The sequence below is a fragment of the Haematobia irritans genome, chromosome 1 (assembly GCF_050003625.1).
Source record: "Haematobia irritans isolate KBUSLIRL chromosome 1, ASM5000362v1, whole genome shotgun sequence".
Lineage (NCBI taxonomy): Eukaryota > Metazoa > Arthropoda > Insecta > Diptera > Muscidae > Haematobia > Haematobia irritans.
Genome location: NC_134397.1, coordinates 217266396 through 217280634, shown reverse-complemented (window position 1 = coordinate 217280634; position 14239 = coordinate 217266396). Strand labels below are relative to the sequence as shown.

At 32.2% G+C, this 14239-nt stretch overlaps 1 protein-coding gene across 1 annotated transcript in view; it reads left to right on the top strand.

The window, feature by feature from the left end:
- Positions 1-14239, top strand: part of Octbeta2R (Octopamine beta2 receptor) — a 673234-nt gene that overhangs the window by 384238 nt on the left and 274757 nt on the right. The window contains exon 4 of the mRNA XM_075292797.1: positions 7721-7786. The gene's annotated coding sequence lies outside the window, so the exon portion shown is untranslated. The remainder of the gene's footprint in view (positions 1-7720; positions 7787-14239) is intronic.

Genomic DNA, 14239 nt, shown 5'->3' with positions numbered 1-14239 from the left:
TACTTGTCTTAGGTTACGATAACTTACTTCGTTCGGAATTTAGGGATATTTCAACCGTGGAGGGGCGGACAGATATCGCTAAATCGACTCAAAAAATTATTAATGAAAATAGGAAGCAAGGACAAGTCGGTAACTATTTCTTTATATCCCAGATCGTAGAACCGAATATTAGGAAATTCGTCATTTATTGTAGCATGTATATATGCCAAAGTTTATTGAGTGGACTATTTCATTTCGATTTCCTTCTTGACGTTACATTCACCAAGTCCCAATTTACAAAAACCCATCTCACAACGATGTAAAATATATGAGATTTCCCATTGCAATATGTCATATAGGTTTGACTTTAGGTTAACATTTAATGCGCTTAACTTTTCAATTAAATCCCCAGAAACTAAAACAAACTTCCTCAACCCATGCCTTGGTTCATGTTCATGCTATGTTGGTTTTATAAAATCTACAGAAAATATTTTATGAATCATTACTGGGGGAAAAATATTTTCATTAATGGCAACATAAAAAACTTAACTCGGCAGCATAAAAAAACTCGGTGTTGAAAATGTCGTTATTAAATTTGTTGATGAAAGTAATGAGTTTGTATACGGCGTCGTTTGATTCTTTTCCTCTGCCTTGCTATAGTATAAACTGCAATGCGGTTTATTTATTGGACACATATATGTCAAAATATGACACAATTAAAAAGAACACGCTTTCATTTTTGTTTTACAAAAGAAGAAGAGAATGTTAAAAATAAATATGGCAAAAATTTGTTTATGATGACAATTTAATGACACAATGCAAACATTTAAGGATAACGATATAGTCTGCTTTACAACTGAGAAATTAAACAAATATGACGTGACGAACAGTTAACACACAATGTTCGTTACATTTAAAAATTGGAAAGTTAATTGCATTTTTTTACATTTATTTTTTTAGAGTTGAAAGCAAGTTTCAGGTTTTTACAAAATAAATAAAATTTTATTAAAATAAAATAAAAATTTGAATTGGTCTTTACTCAAGCTAAAAAAAAATATGTTTTTCTTGATTTCTTTGAATATGTTGTCAAAAGAAATATCTTAACAAATTTTAATTGTATTGAAAAAGTTGATTATGCGACTTTAAATGATGTCTAAACCATGGCTATGGAATGCTTTCCATAATATTAGAATATATTTTTATGGAATTTATAGGGACGCAACTTCTCTCGATCAGGGGCCAAATCACCGCATTCGTCATCGAGTTCTGTTTCGTATAGAGAAACATTTCGATCGCATTAAATTTTTGGATCACCGCATTCGATCGTAATTTATTTTGTCTACTACTTTTTTTTACATTGCTGTAAACATATGGTAATAAGAAATTGAAAGAGAGTAGAATTTCAAAATAATGTTTTGTTATCAAATTATGTTATTTCTGAGATATTTATATTGTTTTTGTGTGTTAAAATATATGTGTAAAAATATATTATGAATCCAAGTGTTTTTTTTTTGCTCGTTTTCGGATTCAGACGATGAGTACAAAGTGGCAATTATAAGGAAAAATATTCGCGACAAAAGCACTCCTTTAGCATTGCCTGAAGTAGAGTAAGAGTAAATTGTGTTTTTAAAATCCATAGATTTAAAAGACGTTTTCATATGTCAAAAGAAGCTTTTAAATATGTTCTTGAAAAAATAAGTTTTTTTGAAGCGGCTACTGAGCATTCCTTTCTTTGATCCGATTCCCTAAATGCAAGTAATATTATATTTTCTTAAATGTATTTTGCCAAAATGGAATAATAATTACATTTTCACCAACTTTTTTCTTTTTGTTTACCTTTTTCTGCTCAAAAATCACTACATACTTCGTTTTCGATAGCATGCTACCTATCGTGCTCAACTTCGAGTAGAAACAATTCGATAACGACTGCGGTGATCCGCGTAAACTACATTACGAAGACGAAGTACTCGATTTCGACTACGGTGATTTGGCCCCAGATGGTGCCAAACCACTAAAGACTTATTTCAAAACACTCATATTGGAAGTCCGGACAGGTTCTCCCCTCAGGGCTAGGGTATTGCTCACGGGGCGGGGTTCGTCACAGAAATTTGTTTGTTTCATAGACAAAGAGAACACAAGAGGTGATTAGGTTTTACAGTGAGTCTTTATTGAGAATTAATTAAGTTGCCTAGGCGGTACACAATATTTTGCAGCTTCAGTTCTTATATTAAGTTAGAGTTTAGAGGCTAAAATCAAAATAAACTAAAGCTTTTTTGGCAAATTGTATTGAAAACTAAATGGGATATAATTCAAATCAACAATGAAAAAATTTAATGTTCTTTCAAATGAATTACTAAAGAAAAGTTACCATGAACAAATGGCAATTTTAGCGCGATAATGCGAACTTAATACTCACCTTTAAATAAAAATTTATTTCAAACAATCAATTTTTCATTCAAACAAATAACACAAAGGCAGATAAGAATGTAATTAAAAATAGTTACATTTTTAATTAAAAAAAATTAATTAAATTTTTAATTGAATCATTTAAAAAATTACTTGAAATTCTGCAATCAAATCAATTAATTTTTTAGTCAAATATTTGTTTTTATGCCCAATTAAAACTGTGATCGATACTATCATTTTTGTGATTGAAGATATTTCATTTAAAAAAATTAAGTGGACAAATTAATTTCGTCATTGAATCAAAAAAAATTATGTCCCTCTGTCCGTCTTCCGAACGAAACAAGCTACCGACATAAAGCTTGGCACAAGTAGTTGTTACTACTTTTACGTATAACCCCCATATAAACCGACCGCCAGATTTGGCTAGCGGATCCTCTTAGAGGATCAACTTTAATTCGATCCGGTTGAAATTTGATAACTAGGAGCCACCGTGGTGTAATGGTTAGCATGCCCGCCTTACATACACAAGGTCTTGGGTTCGATTCCTGCTTCGACCGAACACCAAAAAGTTTTTCAGCGGTGGATTATCCCACCTCGGTAATGCTGGTGACATTTCTGAGGGTTTCAAAGCTTCTCTAAGTGGTTTCTTCAAATTAGAGGTACATCAATTTTCTATAGGAATACAATTTTGACCACCTTTTCAATAAAAATACAATTTTGACAAAATTTTCTATAGAAATATAAATTTGACAAAATTTTCAATAGAAATAAAATTTTTACAAATTTTCTAAAGAAATAAAATTTTGACAAAATTTTCTAAAGAAATAAAATTTTGACAAAATTTTCAATAGAAAAAAAATTTTGACACAATTTTCTATATAGATAAAATTTTGACAAAATGTTCTATAGAAATAAAATTTTGACAAAATTTTCTATAGAAATAGAATTTTGACAAAATTTCCTATAGAAATAAAATTTTGACGTAATTTTCTATAGAAATAAAATTTTGACAAAATTTTTAATAGAAATAAAATTTTGACAAAATTTTCTATAGAAATACAATTTTGACAAAATTTTCTATAGAAATACAATTTTGACAAATTTTCTATAGAAATAAAATTTTGACAAAATTTTCTATAGAAATAAAATAATGACCAACTTTTCAATAAAAATAAAATGTTACCATTTTGGTAACATTTTGGTTGACGAAATTGTCCATAGAAATGAAATATTGACATAATTTTCTATAGAAATAAAATGTTGACAATAATTTCTATAGAAATAAAATATTGACTAAATTTTCTATAGAAATAAAATTTAGACAAAGTTTTCTAAAGAAATAAAATTTTGACAAATATTTCTATAGAAATAAAATTTAGATAAAATTTTCTATAGAAATAAAATTTTGACAAAATTTTCTAAAGAAATAAAATTTTGACAAAATTTTCTAAAAAATAAAATTTTGACAAAATTTTCTAAGGAAATAAAATTTTGACGAAATTTTCTAAAAAATAAAATTTTGACAAAATTTTCTAAAGAAATAAAATTTTGACAAAATTTTCTATGGAAATAAAATTTTTACAAATTTTTCTATAGAAATAGAATTTTGACAAATTTTCTATAGAAATAAAATGTTGACAAAATTTTCTATAGGAATAAAATGTTACCAAAATGTTAACGAAATTGTCCATAGAAAGGAAGTATTGACAGAATTTTCTATAGAAATAAAATTTTGACAAAATTTTCTATAGAAATTAAATGTTGACAAAAATTTCTATAGAAATAAAATATTGATAAAATTTTCTACACAAATAAAATTTAGACAAAATTTTCTATAGAAATAAAATTTTGACAAAATTTTCTATAGAAATAAAATTTTGACAAAATTTTCTATAGAAATAAAATTTTGACAAAATTTTCTATGGAAATAAAATTTTGACAAAATTTTCTATAGAAATAAAATGTTGACAAAAATTTCTATAGAAATAAAATATTGATAAAATTTTCTACACAACTAAAATTTAGACAAAATTTTCTATAGAAATAAAATTTTGACAAAATTTTCTATAGAAACAAAATTTTGAGATTTTCTACACAAATTAAATTTTGACTAAATTTTCTATAGAAATAAGAGTTTGACGAAATTTTCCATAGAAATATAATTTTGACAAAATTTTCGATTTTTAGTAGAGCTTTCTATGCAATCCATAGTGGTGGAGGGTACATAAGATTCGGCCTGGCCAAACTTGCGGCTGTATATACCTGGTTTTTTTTTCTTTGCGTATATTGACAAAATACGTCAAGACTTTTGCAACTACCCAATATGACCCCATGTATTTCATATAATAGCTCATCTTTCCTAAGTATATGATATGGTATACAAATTTCTCTTATACCTTATCTTGTAGTTTCTAATATAAACTTTTTTTGAGATTCATTTTTTAAAACATTTTTTTTTTTCCATTTTATGGTAATTAATTTTTGTAGTTTTAAAATCTACTTTCAAGTACTTTTCTATCTCATCAAGAAGTAGAAAATGTCAAAGTCCAAGAACAATATAGTTTTCCAAAAGCATTATTATGGCTACCTGGTGTAGTATTCGTTTTTAGTACTTTCCCTAACATCCTCAACATTGATGCAATTTTTGTAAAAATAGAAAGCAAAAACTAAAGTAAACTTTCCCTAAGGTAAACTATAGATAGCACTCAGCACAGGAAGAGAAAATGATGCTTGGGGCCAAATTTCATGCTTAGAGTGTTGCAACACCTGACACACAAAAACGAAAAACGAAAAACAAATCCCTTGTGTACTTATTATGTATATCCTATGGTATAACAATGCTTCCTAGTAAACTCCTGTGTTAACCTCATTGGACAATGTTTCAATTAAAAAATTGCTTTGTACTATCCATGGTTGATTGAAAAAGAACCAAAAATGAGGAAAGGACAATTGAAGGTTTTATGTGAAGGATCAATGTAAAGTGATGGTTATCAGTTTATATGAGGAATCTTTGCAGAACAGGTTACAGTGAAACCTTCCAGAAGTGGACAACCAAAGTCGCCCACAATTTTATATTTGTTCGAGTTGGATAACTTTGGCACGAATTATGGCTTTCAAACGGCTAACAAAACCATCGTATTCTACAAGAAAGTAGCTTCAGTTGAGGCATCATATTGAGATGATCGACCAACTTTAGGTTTAGATATAGGTTAGGTAGCAGCCCGATGTATCAGGCTCACTTAGACTATTCAGTCCATTGTGATACCACATAGGTGAACTTCTCTCTTATCTCTGAGCCCGATTCCATGTTAAGCTCAAAGACAAGGGATATCCTTTTTATAGCCGAGTCCGAACGGCGTTCCATATTGCAGTGAAGCTTTGAAACCCTCAGAAATGTCACCAGCATTACTGAGGTGGTGAGGTGAGTCTGTAAGTCAATTAGTTTGTGAGATAGAGCGTCTTTTGTGAAGCAACATTTGTTATTGTGAAAAAAATGGAAAAAAAGGAATTTCGTGTTTTCATAAAATACTGTTTTCTGAAGGGAAAAAATACGGTGGAAGCAAAAACTTGGCTTGATAATGAGTTTCCGGACTCTGCCCCTGGGAAATCAACAATAATTGATTGGTATGCAAAATTCAAGCGTGGTGAAATGAGCACGGAGGACGGTGAACGCAGTGGACGCCCAAGAGGTGGTTACCGATGAAAACATCAAAAAAATCCACAAAATAATTTTGAATGACCGTAAAATGAAGTTGATCGAGATAGCAGAGGCCTTAAAGATATCAAAGGAACGTGTTGGTAATATCATTCATGAATATTGGGATATGCGGAAGCTCTGTGCAAAATGGGTGCCGCGCGAGCTCACATTTGACCAAAAACAACAACGTGTTGATGATTCTGAGCGGTGTTTGCAGCTGTTAACTCGTAATACACCCGAGTTTTTCCGTCGATATGTGACAATGGATGAAACGTTGTTCCATCACTACACTCCTGAGTCCAATAGACAGTCGGCTGAGTGGACAGCAACCGGTGAACCGTCTCCGAAGAGTGGAAAGACTCAAAAGTCTGCTGGCAAAGTAATGGCCTCTGTTTTTTGGGATGCGCATAGACAATTTTTATCGATTATCTTGAGTAGGGAAAAACCATCAACATTGACTATTATATGGCGTTATTGGAGCGTTTGCAGGTCGAAATCGCGGCATAAGAAAAAGTGTTGTTCCACTAAGACAACTCACCGTGCCCCAAGTCATTGAGAACGATGGCAAAAATTCATGAATTGGGCTTTGAATTGCTTCGCCATCCACCGTATTCTCCAGATCTGGCCCCCAGCGACTTTTTCTTGTTCTCAGACCTCAAAAGGATGCTCACAGGGAAAACATTTGGCTGCAATGAAGAGGTGATCGCCGAAACTGAGGCCTATTTTGAGGCAAAATCGAAGGAGTACTATCAAAATGGTATCACAAAATTGGAAGATCGTTATAATCGTTGTATCGCTCTTGAAGGGAATTATGTTGAATAATAAAAACGAATTTTGACAAAAAAAAATGTGTTTTTCTTTGTTAGACCGGGGACTTATCAGCCAACCTGTTAGATGTAGCGAATATGGAAACACTGCCAGTATAACGATTAGGAATAATATTACGATACACAAGAGTTTTGTGCCCATTTAAATGCTAGAGAGGTTTAATGATAACCGCTTGTGACATTCCAGCTAAATATAATAAAGCAATCACACACTACCATTCTAGAATTCCACCACGAATAACCCTATTTCTGAATCGAATAGATCAAAAAGCTTTGGTAAGCTTTTAAACAATAAAATGAACTGTCACTGGAATAAATCTGTCACCTGTCAGTCGAGCGATTTAGAAAGGATAACAACTTTAAGCAGGTTGCTTTACATGTCAGCCACCCGTTTCAAGCCTTACTGATTTGGTGTTTTCTGCATATTCATTTAAAAAGGACTCAATACCGAAACGATGACCAAAAGGTCTACATATTCACCGTTACTTGTAAGCAGTTAATACAAACACTAAAATAAAATATCGTATTGAGTTCCATTAAGTGAGAGAAATGCTCATTAAAATGTATGTAGGGTATCCTTAATAATATGTGTATTTTAACAATTGATTTTAGTAAAATATTTATACATTATTTTTTTACACATTTTTTGTTTGTTTATTTTTAAAATAATTGATGACAATTTAATATCCTGTTGAATAAACAGAATTTCATGTATTTTCATTCTTGCATTATACGATCAATTAAAAGAAAATCAAATCCCTATTAATTATCTGTAATACTTCAATTTAATTCTATGAAATTCTCATTGCAGATATATATGTGTGTTCGTGCATTATCCTGGTGAAAATTAAACATTGTTAATGGCTTTCGTTGTATGGTAAGTGGCAATTTAAAATTTTAAAATCACATAAATTTTACGGCTTACATTCAAAGAATCTAAGTCTTTTATAAAAGAAAATCAATTAAGAATGTTAAGATAATACAATACACTTAAAAGTAACATTTTCTTGGATCCAAAGATGATGGTTCTTTAAAATAAAACAAGTATATACGGCCGTAAATTCGGCCAGGCCGAAGCTTTTGTACCCTCTACCATGGATTGCGTAGAAACTTCTACTGAAGACTGTCCTCCACAATCGAATTACTTGGGTTGCTGTAACACTTGCCGATGGAAAGGTATCTTAAAACTTCCTAACACCGTCTTCTAAATTGCAAGATAGTCCATACGTTGTATATAATAAACTAAAAAAAGCCGATTAAATACGTATATAATTAAATTTGACAAAATTTTCAATAGAATTAAAATTTTGACAACACTGTCTATAGAAATAAAAAATTTTCTATTTTGCCAAAATTTCCTATAGAAATAAAATTTGACAAAATTTCCTATAGAAATAAAATTTGACAAAATTTTCTATGGGAATAAAATTTTGACAAAATTTTCTATAGAAATAAAATTTTGACAAAATTTTCTATAGAAATAAAATTTTGGTAGATTATTTTTGGCTCGAGTGACAACCATGGTTGTGAACCGATATGGAGCAATTTTCGTGCGATTGGGGATCGGCTATATATAACTATTGACCGATATGGATCAATTTTGGCATAGTTATTAGCGGCCATATACTAACACCACGTTCCAAATTTCAACCGGATAGGATGAATTTTGCTCCTCCAAGAGGCTCCGGAGGTCAAATCTTGGGATCGATTTATATGGGGCTATATATAATTATGGACCGATATGGACCAATTCTTGCGTGTTTGTTAGAGACCACATACTTACACCACGTTCCAAATTTCAACCGAATCGGATGAATTTTGCTCCTCCAAGAGGTTCCGGAGGTCAAATCTGGGGATCGATTTATATGGGGGTTATATAAAATTATGGACCGATATGGCCCAATTTTGCGTGTTTGTTAGAGACCACATACTAACACCACGTTCCAAATTTCAAACGGATCGAATGAATTTTGCTCCTCTAAGAGGCTACGGAGTTCAAATCTGGGGATCGGTTTATATGGGGGCTATATTATTATGGACCGATATGGACCAATTTTTGCATGGTTGTTCAAGAACATATAGCAACACCATGTACCGAATTTCAACCGGATCGGATGACATTTGCTTCTCCTAGAGGCTCCGCAAGCCTAATCTGGGGATCAGTTTAAATGGGGGCTATATGGGCCATTTGCAATACCATCCGGCTATATATAATTATGGACCGATATGGACCAATTTTTGCATGGTTATTAGAGACCATATACTAACACCACATACCAAATTTCAACCGAACCGGATGAGTTTTGCTCCTCTAAGAGGCTACGGAGTTCAAATCTGGGAATCGGTTTATATGGGGGCTATATATAATTATGGACCGATATGGACCAGTTTTTGCATGGTTGTTCAAGAACATATAGCAACACCATGCACCGAATTTCAACCGGATCGGATGAAATTTGCTTCTCCTAGAGGCTCCGCAAGCCAAATCTGGGGATCGGTTTAAATGGGGGCTATATGGCCCATTTGCAATACCATCCGACCTACATCAATAACAACTACTTGTTCCAAGTTTCAAGTTGATAGCTTGTTTCGTTCGGAAGTTAGCGTGATTTCAACAGACCGACATGCTTAGATCGACTCAGAATTAAATACTTCTAGATTTTGAATTTCAGGCAAATCGGATAAAAATTCGGATGTCTAGCTCGGTTGCCAAAAAAGATAGAATTCTACCATACATTTTACATTTTTTCACTGTTTAGTAGTTTAATAGAATTTTTGATGTTTTGTTAATTTTGCAAACTATCTCACAACAAAGATTTATTTAATTTTTTGATAAAAATAAAATTTTGACAATATTTTCTATAGAAATAAAATTTTGACAAAATTTTCTATAGCAATTAAATTTTGACAAAATTTTCTACAGAATTAAAATTTTGACAAAATTTTCTATATAAATAAAATTTTGATAACATTGTCTATAGAAATACAATGTTGACAAAATTTTCTGTAGAAATAAAACTTTGACAAAATTTCCTATAGAAATACAATTTTGTTTTTTATTGTTGGTTTATACTTCAATCATATTTGTTGTTTTGATCTCAGGCCAACTATCAGAACCTTTTTTGGAAGGTTCGAGTGTGGTTCACTTTGGATTTAGTGAACTTCCCGAATTTATTCTGATAATTGGTTGATAGTTTTACTGCAAGTAGAGGATGCTGATGAGGAATGTGGTAATTCCGAAACGTGCATCCATCCAACCATCTATAAGGCTTTGACAAAAATTCTTTTACTCTGTTGTTTAAGCTAATCTTGTAGTCTAGTCAACGCAATGGTTTTAAAGCTGATATCAAAACAACAAATATGAAATACAATTTTGACAAAATTTTCTATAGAAATAAAATGTTGCCAAATTTTCTATAGAATTACAACTTTGACAAAATTTTCTATTTTATCAAAATTTTCTATATAAATAAAATTTTGGCAAAATGTTCTATAGAAATAGAATTAAAAAATGTATAGAAATCAAATTTTCTATCGAAATTAAAATAAAACAAGTATATACGGCCGTAAGTTCGGCCAGGCCGAAGCTCATGTACCCTTCGCCATGGATTGCGTAGAAACTTCTTCTAAACACTGCATCCACAATCGAATTACTTGAGTTGCGGTAACGCTTGTTGATGGCAAGGTATCTTAAACCCTCCTAACACCGTCTTCTAAATTGTAAGTAAGTCCATACGTGGTATATATTAAATCAAAAAAGACCGATTAAATACGTCTATAATTCAGTTTGACAAAATTTTCTATAGAAATAAAATTTTTACAAAATTTTCTATAGAAATAAAATTTTGACAAAATTTTCTAAAGAAATAAAATTTTGACAAAATTTTCTATAGAAATAAAATTTTGCCAAAATTTTCTATAGAAATAAAATTTTGGTAAATTATTTTTGGCTCCAGTTGCAACCATGATTATGAACCGATATGGACCAATTTTTGTATGATTGGGGATCGGCTATATATAAATATAGACTGATATGGACCAATTTTGGTATGGTTGTTAGCGGCCATATACTAACACCACGTTCCAAATTTGAACCGAATCGGATGAATTTTGCTCCTCCTAGACGTTCCGGAGGTCAAATCTGGGGATCGGTTTATATGGGGGTTTTATATAATTATGGACCGATATGGACCAATTCCTGCGTGTTTGTTAGAGACCACATACTAACACCACGTTCCAAATTTCAACCGGATCGAATGAATTTTGCTCCTGCAAAAGGCTCCGAAGGTCAAATCTGAGGATCAGTTTATACGGGGGCTATATATAATTATGGACCGATATGGACCAATTTTTGCATGGTTGTTAAAGTACATATACCAACAGTATGTACCAAATTTCAACCGGATCGGTTGAATTTTGTTCCTCTTAGAGGCTCCGGAGGTCAAATTTGGGGATCTTTTTATATGGGGGATATATAATTATGGACCGATATGAACCAATTTTTGCATGGTTGTTCAAAAACATATAGCAACACCGTGTACCAAATTTCAACGGGATCGGATGAAGTTTGCTCCTCTAAGAGGCTCCGGAGTTCAAATCTGGAGATCGGTTTATATGGGGGCTATATATAATTATGGACCGATGTGGACCAATTTTTGCATTGTTATTAGAGACCATATACCAACACCATGTACTAAATTTCAGCAAGATTGGATGAAATTTGCTTCTCTTTGAGGCTCCGCAAGCCAAATCTGTGGATCGGTTTATATGGGGGCTATATATAATTATGGACCAATGGGGACCAATTTTTGCATGGTTGTTAGAGACCACATGCCAACACGATGTACCAAATTTCAGCCGGATCGAATGAAATATGCTTCTGTTAGAGCCTCTGCAAGCCAAATTTGGGGGTCCTTTTATATGGGGGCTATACGTAAAAGTTGACCGATATGGCCCATTTGCAATACCATCCGACCTACAGCAATAACAACTACTTGTGCCAAGTTTCAAGTCGATAGCTTGTTTCGTTCGGAAGTTAGCGTGATTTCAACAGACGGATGGACGGACGGACGGACATGCTTAGATCGACTCAGAATTTCACTACGACCCAGAATATATATACTTTATGGGGATTTAGAGCAATATTTCGATGTGTTACAAACGGAATGACAAAGTTAATATACCCCCCCCCCCCCCCCCCCATCCAGTGGTGGGTGGTATAAAAAATCTACATAAAAGATTAATCAAAAAATAAAAAAAAATAAGATTTTTTAAAATTTGATAAATATTTGATAAAATTTTCCTCAAATTTAGCATGAGTGGTAACCGTGATGTCTAGACGCTCAAGACCCCAAATGAAGGGTCTTGGCTTGCCTATAGACAAAAGTCGAATTTATGGCAAATTTCAGCACGATAGATTCATTATTGAAGATTGTAGCGTGATTACAACAGACAGATGGCCTTAGAATTTCTCCCTGATCATAAATATATGTACTTTGTGTAGTCGAAAATCGCTATTTCGATGTGTTACAAATGGAATGACAAATTTATTATACCCCCATCATCGTTCTATAATGATCGGTAAAATAATCTAAATAAAAGTAGAAAAACCTACAATTCGTATGCGATTGTTTTTCTTTCGATGTAGAATTTCATTCGATTCACAGAAACAGGTCTTAAGACACGATTATTTTAACATATCTTCATATTGTGGTATTTGCCTATCTTTAATTTCATATTATTACTCAAATACTTATGGATTGCTTGTTTGCTCTAAAAATTGGAAAAATTTGTGCCTAAAGATTGCATAAATATGGAAGTTCCTACAAATTTCCAATTACATAATACCATTTAATTATTCGTATTCCTAAATAAATAACCACTATTGAATTTGCATCAACTCTCTTAAATGTATCACAATTCGACATCAAATATATTATTTATATTTGTATATTTGTAGCATATATAACACATTGATTTGCCTTAAACAAATCTCATAGTTAGACTATCTCTAAGTCTAAATTGGCTCTGGTTGGTCATAGCCGCAAACCAAATACATAGTACTCCTAGGATTTTATCTGTTATCTCTGTTCTTTGATGACAATACCAAGGTTTCATTCAATTCATTTGTATCCTAACAAAATTCTCCTACATAACCACATGAATGGATTCTCCTACACAACTACTCACCTACGCTTCAATGCAGTATGAATTTATCTGTGTCGTCTGGCACCATGAATGTTTTAACATGTACATACATACACACATATACATACATAAACAATCAAGTTGACAGATAAAATACTGTGTCTAAGGATAATATCGCTTATCAATTTAATGCTATACGCACTATTAACTTATGTTATACATTTACCAACACAAATATACACTTGCACCTACACATTATGTGTGAGTGTGTGTATGTTATGTTTGTATTTATTGTCATGGTATCCTTTTACCCATAAAATTATTGAGATCATTGCCATCGGAATACTAAATGAAAGGGGCGAGAGAGTATGAAAACTAAATAATAGGAAATTAAGTGACAAGAGAAACATTCTTATTATTTGTGATTTGTGACTTACTCTTTACCTCTGTATATCGTTCCTCTATCTCCCCTCTCTCACACTCTTTGATGCTTTGGATCAGTGTTGCCTTGTTAGAGGTTTTAATACCAAATTTATTAGTTATTTTTCACCATAGGGATAACTTTTGGGGATTACATTTACTACGAGGGGGATTTTTTAGGGATAGGAAATATATTTTATATTTCAAATAGAAAAATATCAAGAAATTCTTTTGTGAATAGTTTTTCCATTAAGTATTGGAAATACATTTTTGTAGATCAACAATAATTTGTGTACCCTCTACCATAGGATGGGAGCTACGAGTATACTAACAAGCTATCGACTTGGAAAGTGGTATAAGTAACTCTCATTGATATATGTCGGATGGTAGTGCAAATTGGCCATATCGGACCACTGCTAACAACCATGCAAAACTTGGTCTATATCATTCCATAATTATCCCTCATATAAACTGATCCCCAGGTTTAACCTCCGGAGCCTCTTGAAGCAGTAAATTTTACCTGATCCGGTTGAAGCTCGAGTTTAGTATGTTATATATAGTCCTATAAACATGCCAAAAATTGGTCCATAACGGTTCATAAGTGCCAATAGCCTCCATATAAATCACTCCTTAGATTTGATCTCCGGAGCTTTCGATCTTGCAGACATTTTTTACGGGATGTTATTATGTGCCCTCACACAAAAATCGTCTATAGTTATGTAGCCCCCATATAAACCGACTCAAAAAAAAAATTGAAAACATG